The sequence below is a fragment of the Mesocricetus auratus genome, unplaced genomic scaffold (genome assembly GCF_017639785.1).
Source record: "Mesocricetus auratus isolate SY011 unplaced genomic scaffold, BCM_Maur_2.0 Super-Scaffold_100676, whole genome shotgun sequence".
In the NCBI taxonomy this organism is placed as follows: Eukaryota; Metazoa; Chordata; class Mammalia; order Rodentia; family Cricetidae; genus Mesocricetus; species Mesocricetus auratus.
In genome coordinates this window covers 13,711,458-13,724,731 of record NW_024429266.1, presented here as the reverse complement: position 1 = coordinate 13,724,731, position 13,274 = coordinate 13,711,458, and the positions used below count along the sequence as shown (strand labels likewise).

General features: G+C 48.0%; 1 protein-coding gene across 3 annotated transcripts in view; it reads right to left on the bottom strand.

The window, feature by feature from the left end:
- Coq8a (coenzyme Q8A) overlaps positions 1–7,938 on the bottom strand; it is a 28,727-nt gene extending 20,789 nt beyond the window's left edge. The window contains exon 1 of one of the 3 annotated variants that reach the window (XM_005078143.4): positions 7,794–7,938. The gene's annotated coding sequence lies outside the window, so the exon portion shown is untranslated. Of the gene's footprint in view, positions 1–5,385; positions 5,522–7,793 lie in introns of those variants that run through there. The other 2 variants (XM_040737374.1, XM_040737373.1) reach the window with 2 other exon arrangements.
- Positions 7,939–13,274: the final 5,336 nt, after the last annotated feature.

Below are 13,274 nucleotides of genomic sequence, written 5' to 3'. Positions count from 1 at the left end.
ATCAGTTTCTTTTTTTTAAATGTCCCGTCAAAGCATTCCCACACCTCATGGCTTCTCTGAGATCCCTAAGATGCAGAAAGACCCCTCCAAGCCTAGCCCTCTCCTCAGCCTTGTCCACCCTTAGGCTTCCTATGTCCCCTCCACTGAATGTGTCCCAGCAGGCTACACCATTCCTGAGCTTCATAGGAGACCCTCTTGAAGGCATCACCTCCCGCCTCAGAGGCATCTGTCCAGATTCCTGTGCCCTGCATGCCGCTGAGGGCACGATTGTGCCCTCTGAATGTGCCTAGTAACTATCTCACTGGAGGCAGTTAATCACAGGGCAAGAAGCACTTCTATCTTTCTGCACACCTTTCTGTCCCTCCAGCACCAAGCTGTGTCCTACAGTGAAAATACCTAGCCAATGAAAAGAATTTAGTCCCTCTGAAGCTTCAGAAAGCCCGGCATTTGCAAAATTGGCTCAAACCTGGTCACAGCTTTGACCCACAAACATTAATCAAAAGTTTCAAAATCTCTTAGGGACTGATCTATAGCAGAAGTAACTGATGGGCTAAGAGATATCTGGCCAAACCAGAGACTTCTGTGTTTCCAGCAAGGTGTCATGTGCAAATAACACTGCCAACCTTGAGAGCCCTTGTCCTTCCAGAAAAGGAGGGAAAGGAACAGGGGTGACTGGCACCCAAGGCTAAGCAGGAGACATTCCTCAAGTTTCCACCTGCTTCTGTCTCCCAAAGCCTGCCTTTGCTACTACGCAAAAACCCTTCAATTGCTCCTTCTTTCGCCATGACTCCTTCCAGACCCTGAGGAAGGAAATGAGAGGGGACTGTACTTAGAGACAGTGACTCACAGAGCCAAGCACCAAGAACTCGCAAGATGTCACTGCAAGCATTCTTCATCAAGAACCACTAAAGACCTCTGGGAGGTCCCAAGGGGTAGTGACGTGGTCTTATGCCCCTTTCCACTGAAGAACTTTCTTTTTTCTTTTGGGCATGAACATGTCAATTTCAACCCTCCATGGGAACTGAATGGTCCCATTATATCATTAACATTTTCCTTTTCTGACAAAAAGGGAAAACTAAATGACTATTTCCTCCAAGGACTCAGAAGTAGGAATGCATTAGAATAAGTAAACTTTAGAACTAAAATCCACGATGGACTGAATTTGTCCTTTGCCTACACTTTTAGAAATCTCACATCAAGGACTATCAGTCACGCACCTTGGTCACCTAACTCCAGGCCTCTATCTGCAGGGCAAGCAATGACCCAAAGCACCAGCAGCTTTCAAAGGCAATGTACTACTAGATACTAGAAAAGGGAAAACAATGGGAGAGAAAGGAATTCTGCTCTCCCATAAGCAAGTAACAGGTTTCACCACCCAGCCAGACCTCTGCTTCCACAGGCCCCTACACCCCACCCAGGGGCCCACACCAGGACATCTCTGTCCCCTTCTCCTCCTCAGGCAGTCTGTCTGATAATGACACAAAAATCCTGCCCAAATCCCTGGAACTACATTTCTTCTAATCACAGCCCATCGCTGAGAGAAGCCAAGGCATGAACTCAAGTAGGGAAGGAAGCTGGGTCAAGAACTGAAGTAGAGGCTAAGGAGGGATTCTGTTCCCTGGCTGTCTCCTCATGATCTGCTCAGCCCACTTCCTTCTACAAGGCAGGATGACCACCTGCCCAGGGATGGCACTGTGCACAGTGGACTGGCCCCCCTCCATCAGTCAGCAACCAAAACAATACCAGAACAGACTTGCCTACAGGCCAACGCCATGGGGGCATTTTCTCAATTAAGATTCCCAGATAAGTCTAGATTTGTGTCAAGTTGACAAAAACAATCAGCACAGTGAATAGTAATATATGGGGTGATGTGGCAATTTAAATGACAATTTAAAAAAGCATTTGTTGACAAATAAGAGCATATTGTATGTTCCCATGGAGGAAAAGTGGCTAAAAATGGGCCAGCCACAGGGGAAACATCTCTCTCAAAGATTATGTGCAACTTCTCAGCCCTTGTTGCAGGAGTGTAGACTCCAGACTGTGGCCTGTCAGTGATGGGCAGAGCCACACCTTAACCAGGACAGCGTAAGTATACATAGCTCTTGCCTTCCATTTAAATTCTACCCTCATATTAGAGCCCCAGCGATGAATCAAGGCAAGCAGAGTGGGTTATCACTGGATCACTTAACATGGCCACACTGAAGAAACCTCCTTTTCCGACTTTTACTATTACTTTGCTCTTTTAAATTGGCTTACTATCAAAGAGGAATGGCTGAGCCCAGCTTGTTGGAGCAGCTAAGGCATCAACTTGGACCCTAACCCTGATAACACCACTGTCTATTTTCATAAATAAAGTTGAACTGTAAACTCCAATACTTCCAAGACATAAAGAGAGATCACCAGAACTGTATCTTAACAGGCCATGAGGACGATACAAGGATTCCCACCCCGCCAAGCTCATCTCCTGATGTCCAGAAATGAACCTGATCGGGGTCTCCAGGGGATGGAGACCACCGTTTACTGGACTACCTAGAGGAAGGTAAGGCGTGTGTGCTCAGGAGTGGGAGGAGGTGAGGGTGTCAGATGCCAACCCCCTGTGTAGATCCTCTCCAGGCACAGCTGCTGCTAACCACCTGCTTTCCTCTCCTCCTCACCACACAGACAACCACTGTCAGCCTACAATGTGAGCTCTCCTCGGAACGCCTCGCTCCTGCAGATTCCTAGAACCTCTAACCAGTTCCAGGCAGGCAGGCACTGAGGACGATCTTAGAGCACAGGGTGCCGGCTGAAAGACACACGCAGGGGGACAGGCAGCAGACGGGCTGCACACTGCTCCTCCCGAGCCTCACGCAAAGCTCTTCTTGACTATGGGACAGCAGCAACCCTACTTGACTACTGGACAGAGAGCCACACTGGCTGGTCAGCTGCCCTAGACAAGAAGCCAGTCCTCAGAGCTGCTCACCATGAACCCCAGAAAGATGTAGCCCTGGTAGCAAAACTAACTCCACACTACTCTGGAGGCCAGGGTGGGAGGATCATGAGTCTGAGACCGGCTTGAACTACATAGCAAAATCCTATGTCTGCTGCCGACCGCAAATTAAATTACATAAGCTTGGTTTTGAGCCTGTTTCCTCATCTGCACTTGAGAGGAGCACATTAGATCTCTCACACGAAAGTACATGGGTATTTAGGGCAGTGGGTATCTAAAACCACTAGCCTGTGTGATTACTAACATTATGACCATGCAGGTACCCTGGTATAGACTGGTGAAAGCAAAGAGAACATAGTGCTGGGAAAGGACATGCTGGTCTCCCCGGGGTGGGTTATTAGCGATGTGGTATGAGGCTCTACCAAGGAGAGGTGTTTCAGTATGCTGACAGCCAGTTGGAAACACACTGGACAGAAACACCCAGAGTCTTGCAACCAGTGCAGAACACTAGAAAATGGCCTTTACTGCTCTGCCTCCCTTACCCCCTCGCACATACAGACACGAGCTTGGCAACAGCAGCACCCCATTCAAAGGCAGTTTTTACAGTTTCTTCAGGGGTCAGGCTGACACATGCTTTCCTCTATTCGTTCCATTCCTGTCTGCAAGAGGGGATAGGAGGAGGGAGAAGGCAGCAGGCAGCTGCAGCTTGGGAAGCAAGTCTGCCCCGGCTATTCACAGGAAATCCTAGGCCAGAGGAGAGGGGACAGCAGACCTGGCCACAGCAATGCCCAGTGTTGGCTACCAACACCCACCACGCAAGAGCTACCAAGCTGCTCTTCAATTTCTCCAAGAACCGAGATGTTCGTAAGCACTGTCAAATGGTAACCACCTGCAACCTATTGGCAATTTGTTCTGCTTCCGTCCTCCAGGCCAGGACTAGAGAAAGACACCTGGCATTTATGTCAACAGTCTCCAGACTCTGTCGCTCAGCGCAGTGAACAGCCGGTCCCCTACTTCCTGGACAGCACACATTAACCGGCTACAGGCTGACAGATGTCAGTCAGCACAAATGGGCTTCTAGGTGCAGCTTGGACACTAGCTACATGTGACCTTGGGGACACCAGTTCTGCTCCTGGGGCCAGTGAGCCCCCATTTCCCAGTGTGTAAATCAAGACAGTACTGTTTACCCTTGGAGTACAGAGGGGCGGCAAGGAGCCACACAGCTTTCTGAAGTGGCCCTTTCAGATTTAACCAGGTCTGGAGAGAAAGCCATGCTGTCTTCATGAAGGTGCAGGAAGAAAGCTGGGAAGCCCAGTGAGGTGCAGGGTTAGAAACACCTCTCTGCAGTAAACTCTGTCTCTCTGTGTCTGTTTCTCTGTCTCTGTGTGTGTGTGTGTGTGTGTGTGTGTGTGTGTGTGTCTGTCTGTTTCTCTCTCTCTCACACACACACAGAGAGAGAGAGAGAGAGAGAGAGAGAGGGAGGGAGGGAGGGAGGGAGGGAGGGAGGGAGGGAGGGAGGGAGGGAGGGAGGGAGGGAGAGAGAGAGAACTTTCTCTTTCAGTGGTGTCCCCACAGGTTACCCTGCCCCTCCCCATCCTTACCCCAGGAGGTATTCCCTCTATGACAGACCTCCTTGCCCCTTCTACCCTAGAACACAGGCAATCATATATGAATACTTTCAAATTCTCGGTACATCTCAGACCCTCCTCTTTTCTCTTACGGCCACCTTCTTGTGACTGTCTCCTGCTACAAAAACCTTTTCTTTTAATCCCACAATTCATGCCCAGCCTCCCTGAACCAAACATAGGCAAGCTCCTGCAGACTCTGCCTCCCACTGCCCCCCTGTAACACCTGAAGTGCAAGCCAGTGGGACTCTCCAACCTATCTCCACCACTACTGTCGACTTCCTGTTGGCCTCACACATTCCTACAACTCTCCCTCCTGGTGGACCTCATCAATCAGTTTCCTCTCTTCTGAGCCACACTCCAGCTCCAGCTGGTCCTAGCCATTCCTGCCTTCCCACTGCGTACTGTCTTCTAGGCTGCTTCCTCCTCTCCATGGGCTAGTCAAGGTCTCCCCATTCTCAGGCCAGGAAGGCTCTCTGAGCCAAGTTCCCCACATCTGTACTATACACCCATCCCAGCACTACAAGCAACTACATGGCACACAGCGGAACTTTGAAGGGTGATGAAACTATTCTAACTTTTGACTTTGGCTGTGGTTAAGTGATATTTTTTCACCTGTATGAGAAATGGGTGAATTTAGTGCAAATAAATTATATCTTAATAAAAAGGATAGAAACAAATCATGGCAATGGCACTCAGCCCCCATATGTCTGATACTAACATTATATCACCTTCCCCCAAATTAGTTTTTCCTGCTCCTATGACCTCTATTTCCAGTAACAACACCATTACACAACTTCTTCCCCTTCTAGAACTCTGACCCGATCTTACCTGCATATATTCATCGCAGACCTTGAGTCCTACGGCCCCTCTGACCCCACCACCTGTGACTCAGGCCACCCTCGCCTCAAAGACCACCTCCCCTTCGCTCCCATTCCTATCACAGGTGCAATTACAGAAGAAACAGGAACTCTGAGCTCCTCCCCCAAACCTCCCTTTCCACTGGCTCTCCCCAGTTCTGGACTGTTAACAGGAATGTTAGAACTATTTCCAGTCGTCAAACTGAGACAACTCTTTAAATATTCCTGTCTAATTCTGCACATGGCTCTGGTTTCAACTGACAAAGATAATGACTCAGTGTCGGCAGCTCTTAATGGAAAATTATCCTGCCAAGTGTTGAGCTTCCCAATAATAACCCTCTCTTTAAGGAGGAAGTGGTTGCCCCTCCAGACCCCTTTCTATGGATAACAAAAGACACCCCCAGAAACCTCCTAGTTGGAGTGTCCCCCTTTGCTGTGGACATATGCCCATGGGATCAATTAAGAAATGCAAATTCACAGTGGAGGCTTGAGATGTCTTTCTTTCCCAGTGCATTTATCCAATTCACTGTCTTTCATCTTTTCTGAACAGCCACCATTTTAGGACTTAGTAAGTTCAGCACCCAAACTCTAGGTTGCACTGAAAGCAAATCTGTAGACTCAAAGGCAAAGCCTCTTCCTCTGCATAAGAAGCAATGGGGCATGGTTGCTGATGCCCGTCAGCTATAGATGAATTCTACAAACTCTGCATGTGCTCACACTGCATCAGAACACCCGCACACATGTGCAAGCAGGCATGTGTGGTGTGCAGCCAGGCACTCCCTGAAGACACAGGCAAGCTCTCCTTCCACACAAGACACACAGACGTCCAAGCAACAAAGAGGGCAATGCCACCTGTTTGCTCCCCACTGAAGAACCAACCTATGCCGGCTTCCTGTGCTTTCCCACCAAGCCTCCCACTGTTCCTGGGGGTAGAAACGACCAGTTTTCCACATTTTATGCTTTCAATCGATCCAATCACACTTATCCGGCACAAATGCCCAGGGTTTCTGCTCCCAACCCTCCTCTGGAAGGGTTCCCCCTGTACCACCCTGAATGCTCATGCTTTCTCCTTTAAAGTCCCATCCGCATGGCTCCCACCATTTGTTTACAGCCTGGACACACACTGTCCTAAACTTCTCAACTACTCGTGGGCAGGTTGCAGAGAGATTGCTGGCAGCATGGGATGATCCTGTCTAGAGTCTTGCCTGTGTAGTTCTCAATCCAGCTTGCTCTTCAGTGGTGTTTGGTAATGTCTGGAGACATTTTCAACTGTCACAGCTGGTGGGGTGGGGGATCACCATTTGTTTAGTAGACACAAACCAGGGATTCTGCTACACACCCTACAAGGCACGAGACAAGCAGGCACAATAAACGATTATGGGTCCAAAATATTAATAGTCTGGAGTTGGGAAGTTCTGTCTCGGTTGATTCACTGGCCCAGAAAGAACGCCCAGATTGCCTGTTTAACTTTTCCTTTGAGTCTTGTGATTCAAAAATGATCATAATTCAGCTATCTTCATTATTTGCAAGGTTAAATATCGAATCCAAAGCTACCCTCTGAGTCTTATGGATAGCTGCTCTTGTGAGACAACGAACTCCTCTAGCGTCTTCTCAGAAGGGCATGACCCACTCTCCACTGCACAACTAGACGACTGACGTGTTCACTAGTCCAAGTCCTCGGGCAAGGTGGTCGGCCTGGCACCTCCAACTCCAGAGTCCTGTCCTACAGATACCAAGCCCAAGAGCGCATGAAGCAATTTTCTATCAGGCAGTAAACCCAACCCAAACTGGGAGCCTGCACACAGCCTCAGCCCCTTCAGGAAGCCCCGGCCAATGAAGGGTCCCAGCACCCAGAGCCGCCCCTGCACTTATAACTAACTGCGGGCTTGGCCTAGTGATGTGACAGCCTCTGTGCAAGAGAACGAGGGAATTCGGTCCAAACGGCTCGCGTGGCCACCGTGTCTGGAAAAAACAAGAGGAAGGAACAAAAAGCGAAGAAAAGCAACAAGGAAGGGACGCCTTTCTCGACTTCACCCACCCAAGAGCCGGCTGGGGCACAGAAGTCGAATTTCTGACACAAACTGCAACCACAGCCCGATGCACACTGCGATGGTCTGGGAGTTTAGAGGAACATTATTACGAGAAAGGCAGCCACGTGCGTGGACGACGCAGAGGCCGGGCAAGCGGGCTCCAGGTGTCTCCCGGAACCCACAGCTCCAAGCGCGGACCCGGGACGGGAAACGACTGCACCCCAGCCTGGTCCTGACGCGCCCGGCTGCAAGGGAAACTCGCAACCTCAGGCCGCGTTGTCACTTGAACATGTAAGAACGGACCCCAGGGTGCTGAGGGTAGCAGCGGGCCGGCAGGCGGCAGCCTTACCCGGCTGCAGGAAGGCTCCTCCGTCAGCTACGCAACGCCTCCACGCGCTGAGCCGTGCGAGCGCCCCGCACGCGCTCCGAATCTGTTTACCTTCTGGCCCGCGTGCGCACGCCCCGCTCCGCTTGCCCCGCCTCCGGGCTTTCCCATTGGCTGCGCCTCGGTTAGCTGTCCCAATGCCACACGACGCAGTGGGAGAGTGCTCCGCACGCGTGCGCGGGTCACAGCCAATAGGGACTGAGGGTGGAACGACAGCAGCCAATGAGAGGCCGCCCTAGAGGGCAGCGGTCCCTTCTCCGCCTGTTCGCTGCCCTTTCTCCCCGGTTGGGAAAGCCGTGTGTTCTGATGATGGTTGGCACGCGTTCACAGGGCGACCACGTTCGGGTCACCGCAATACTGACACTAGTTCATCCTCCTAGAGGCCTTGGCGGGGTCTTCCCAGGTTCCTCGAAAAGCCATGGCGCTGACACCGAGGTCCCCCCCTCAGCTCTATCTTTAGACCAATTGTGCTTGCTTGTTTGGGGCACCTTAGGGGAAAGGGGTCAGTCAAAGAAACACACTTTGGCCCTGCAACAAGAAACAAAGAATTGCACCCTGACCCTGAAACCAGTGCCACAGAAACACACTTTGTCCCTGGAATCAGGGCCAGTGAAAGAAATACACCCTGGCCCTAAAATTAGAGCTAAAAGTCTAAAAATGATCACTGAAAGAAACAAGTTGACCCAGAAACCGGGGCCAAATCTGCCCCTGACCTTGAGAAAAAAAAACAACAACGACCAATCCCTGAACACAAGATGTAGCCAATCTGAGCTTAGGGATTGAAAGCTCACCAATTCCCACCCTGGAAAAACTCTGCCCGCAGGAAGCCCCTGTGTCTGTTCCGCTCGCGGCTGTCTGGCCTCTTCTGCCATGACCGAGGCAGCCGCTCTCCTGGATTCTTCCCTCCCAATGAATCTCTTGCATGAGGTTTGGGGGAGTGAGACCTTCCTTTGCTGGAATGGAGCCGAGGAGAGAAGTAGCAGCCTCTCACAGGAGTCACAGCGGGGCTGTTAACACTTTCCCAGGGAAACCCTCCCTCAGCTCCACCTGCATAGCGCAGCACCATCCTGGAGGAGACATCATCAAAGGGTACTTCAAATGCAAGGAGTGAACACATGAAAATTTTGACTGATTAGGAAAAAAATACTTTTTCAAAGAAAACTAGATTGAAGATAACCCTAATATTGACAGCAGGACATCAGGATGAATAACAAGAAAATTAGTCATTACTATACTTATTTTGTCAGCCTCGCTACATCAGAACAAGTATTGATAAAATCGTTGCTGGTAAGAAGACAGCCACATAATTCAAAATCAGAAAACAAAACAAAACAAAAATACCATGAAGTATGGATTTCATTCCTAGGTATTTATTCCGAGTTCTACTATATCTTCATGCTGGTGGGATCCCCATCTTAATTACTGATTTTTTTTTCTCTGTTTACCTTTAAATGTCTGAAAACTTTCCTCTTTATCTTCTCTAATGGGCATGATAGGCTAATGCGGTATTATACAGTGATGTATACACACTGAAACAAATATGCATATACATATATATGCATATATATTCTACCTATAGCCAGAGATGCCTAGAAGACCCATGGTGTTTCAGCACCTTATCTGTGGTCTCAGAACTACTTCTTTCGTGGCAGAGAAAGACGAGCATGGTTTCTCCACGTGCCGAACCATGCCTCTGAGCATACAGGCCTCTTGAAATGTCTCCTGCTCTTCACCCTCATCTGCCTTTCTCTGTTCCCACTTAAAACACAAAAATGAAAGAATTCTCTATGCTTACTCTATCTATATCTTTCTCCTTCATTCTTCTCAAAGCCCGTCTGATCAAGCTTTGATGGCCTGGATCTTGAGTGTTATTATTCTCAAACCCCACTTATTAAAGGCTTGCTCCCAAGAGACTCCTATGGAGAGGTTGCCAAATGTTTAGAAGTACGGCCTAATGGGAGGAAGTTACCTCACTGGGGTTGTGACTTTATAGGGGACATGGGGGCTTGGGACCCCTCTGTCTGTTTGCTCTCCACTACCGTGGGGTGAGTAGTTCTGCCACTATACCATTCTGCCATGGCATGCTGCCTCCTGGGGGAGGGGCAGAGCAACAGCCCAACAGACCAGGGCCTGACCCTCCAAAACTGTGAGCCAAAATAAACCTTTCCCGGTTTTAAGTCGGTTAGCTTGAGGATTTTCTGTTTCTTTAAAATGCAGGCTTCAAGCATGCAGATTGTCATTTTGATCAAAATTGGGATGTTCTCTGCCATTATTTCTTTATTATTACTGTCAGTTTTATTTCTCTAAGACTCCCACTGTGTGTGTTTGTATGTGTGATGCTACCCCAGAGTTTTGAAGCTCTAATTATTTTCCTTCACTTCTTCAAGCTGGATAACTTCAGTGGGCTTGTTTCCAGTTGGGCTGTTTCTTCTCTGCCCACTCGCATGTGCTGTCCAGCTCCAATGGTCACTTCACTTACTGTATTTTTCAACTCAAGCATTTATTATTCTTATCATTTATTTACCTCTATTTTGTGGGGTATCATCTTATATTTTTTGATTCTTTATAGACATGCTCCAATCAGCTCTTTAAATATATTTGAAATAAATGATTTAAGGATTTTGCACAATTAGCCCAATATCTTTCATATTTTCTCTGTGTATAGGTTGTTTGTTCTTGTAGTTTTGTGTATCTTGTGTTGCTGTTAAAAACAGGATATCTTAACACAATATGATATCTTTGGAATTCAGATTCCCCTTTTCCCAGGACTTATCATTGCTGCTTTTTATAGTTATATAGTTTCAAAACTAGTATGTAAAATCTGTAAAGTCTATATTTTCCTCTCATGTGTGACTACCAAGGTCTCTTCTTAGCTTACTAATCAGGTAAAAAGACAGACACATTTTCTTAAATGCCTGGAACCAGTAAATCATCTGCCTCAAGCTACTGGGCGCTTGTTGAAGCATGTCTTCAACACTCAGCCTAAAAGTTGACAATGCTGCCTTAACCTAACTTCCTGATTGCACAATCACTGGGTTATTAAGAGGTGAAATCCAAAGGCCTTCTCCAGTTTTTCCTGACCATAACATGGACCAACAGCATGCATGGTTGTTAGTGTTCCCAGGAATATGTGGACATCTCATTCCCCTCCAACTCCTTTCAAGCTTTTGGCTAGTCTGTTGTTTACCCAAACCCCCTAAAACAGCCAAGCAAGTTAAACAAGATGCCTGAAGTGTTTTGTTGACAAAAGCCTTCTAAGAAATAGGCTTCCTACAACAGGGAACTTAAATTGGATCAAATAGACATCCTTTTTAAACGGTCCTCCAGAAACCACCAGATGGTAAAAGAATGGCAGTTCTTTGAGGAGCAGGATTCATATTTCCGGCTCCATTTCGCTCCCTGAGATGGTAGCCTGGCTATCCCAGGGATGCAGGCTGTCATTGTCAAGACTTCTGTGTAGCTGGTGGGAGTGAGGGGCTAAGACTGGAGCAAGCTGAAAATTCTAAAACTCGGCCCTTTTTCTTCGCTAACTACTCTCTAGGTTGCTGCAAACCTCCTGTTAGTTTTCAGAGTTCTAAAGAAAAGAGTATTCAGTCTTTGCCAGCGTCTCCATTATCTCTGTGGAGGACAGAGTGTTCGTGCCTTTGCCATTTTGCCACCTTCTAAAGACGGTCATTTGGCTTAGCCCTTGAGCGTCATCTTCTGCTTCTGTGACCCTCCTAGTAATGAAGATATTCTACAAAGATGCCCTTTGGTCTCCCCTTGGCTGTCAGTCTATGGAAACAATGGACCCCAAGAAGTTGGAATTTCCCCAGGAGCCTATGCTGGGGAAGGAAAGGGATGAAGGCTGGTGCCAGCTGGGGGGTGGGGGAGAGGGTTGTCTCCTGGACACAGTCCTGACAGTGCGTCAGATCACCATTCAGGAGAGACTGGAGCTGAGACCACGATGAACAGGACCACACATTGACCAGGACAGCTTAGTCATGTGTGCCTAGGCATTCTGTTTAACCTAAACCTCATGTCAAGATTGACTTGGGTGTGGGCCACTGGGCCATTTTGTTTCCCTCACCAATGTGACCACACAGAAAACATCTTTTATGCTTCGAACTACTACTTTGTTTGCTTAATTAGTCTGTTGACTAAGACTAGCTTGTTCATGCTGCCCAGCCCAGGCTGTGACCCTAGCAACTCAACACCTCTGAGAAGCAGTCATACCTTCCACTGCTGAGACAAACCTTGGCCTCCTCCTTGACACCTGTTTCTATCTCACCTCACATCAGATCCAAGCACAAATTCTTCCCGTCCATCTTCAACATCACTGCTGAGTCAACCATCCTTACCGCAGCATTACCACTAACCTAAGCTAAGGCAACATCATTTCACACCTGCATCATTAGGCAGCTCGCTGGTCCTCTGTTTATTCACATCCTCCTACAGTGATCCTTTGTTTCATTCTAAAGCAACAGGCAGACGATCCCGTTTCTAAATTCCCTCACTGCCGCTGACTTCTCATCTCCCTCAGAAGACCCCACGTTGCTCTACAAGGCTCAGCGTGGCCACACCCCTGGGTGTCTTTCAGGTCTTACCTTCAACTTCCCCCACTTTTCTCACTTGACTCCAATGAAAAGGCCTCTTCCAAATGCTCTGAAATGTGAGGGCCAATCCCAGCTCAGAAACTGCACAGGCTCTCCCGTCTGGAACTTCCTCATGGCTCACATCCCTCACAATATGTCACCGTATTGTTCTACTGCAATGGAACCGGACCTGACCCTTATTCGGTAGCAAGGGAACTCACCACTCCTTGATTTTGTTCTCTTTCTGTCTGTCTCTGGTGCTTTTTATTACTGCTTTATTCGTTTGGCTATCTGGAGTGCAAGTTAGTTCCACGAGAGCAAAGCTTTCTCTGGTTCCCATTGTCTCTCTAGCACCTGGCACAGTTGCTGGCAAACTGAAGGTGTTCAACAATGACAACACAGTCTGGGGTACAATCCCAGCTGTCCCTCTTACTGTGTGACCCGTTCCTCAGTCTTCCCTGTATAACGCTAGCACCCATATCTAATAGGTCATTGAGAATTAAGTGAAAGAATATATGTAAAGTATTTAAGACATTCTGTGCCTGTTATGTAGATTATGTTAATGTAATTATACTTAATGGTGATAAGCCAGCCATCTAATTCATATCATATCATGTATTCAAGAAGATACTGCATTACTATCCAGATTTTGCAAAACTTCTTTTTATATGTCGACATTGAAATGAAAAAATTAGATTGAGTTCAGTGTTTAACTGTGGGTGTTTGCCTCTGCTTCCATCAGCCACTGGATGAAGTTTCTAGGATGGCATATAGTGTAGACGTCAAGTTCATTATCAGGAATGGGCATTTAAGGTGGTCTCTCCACTATTGCTTAGCTTGCCAGTTGGTGTCATCCCTTTGATCACTAGAG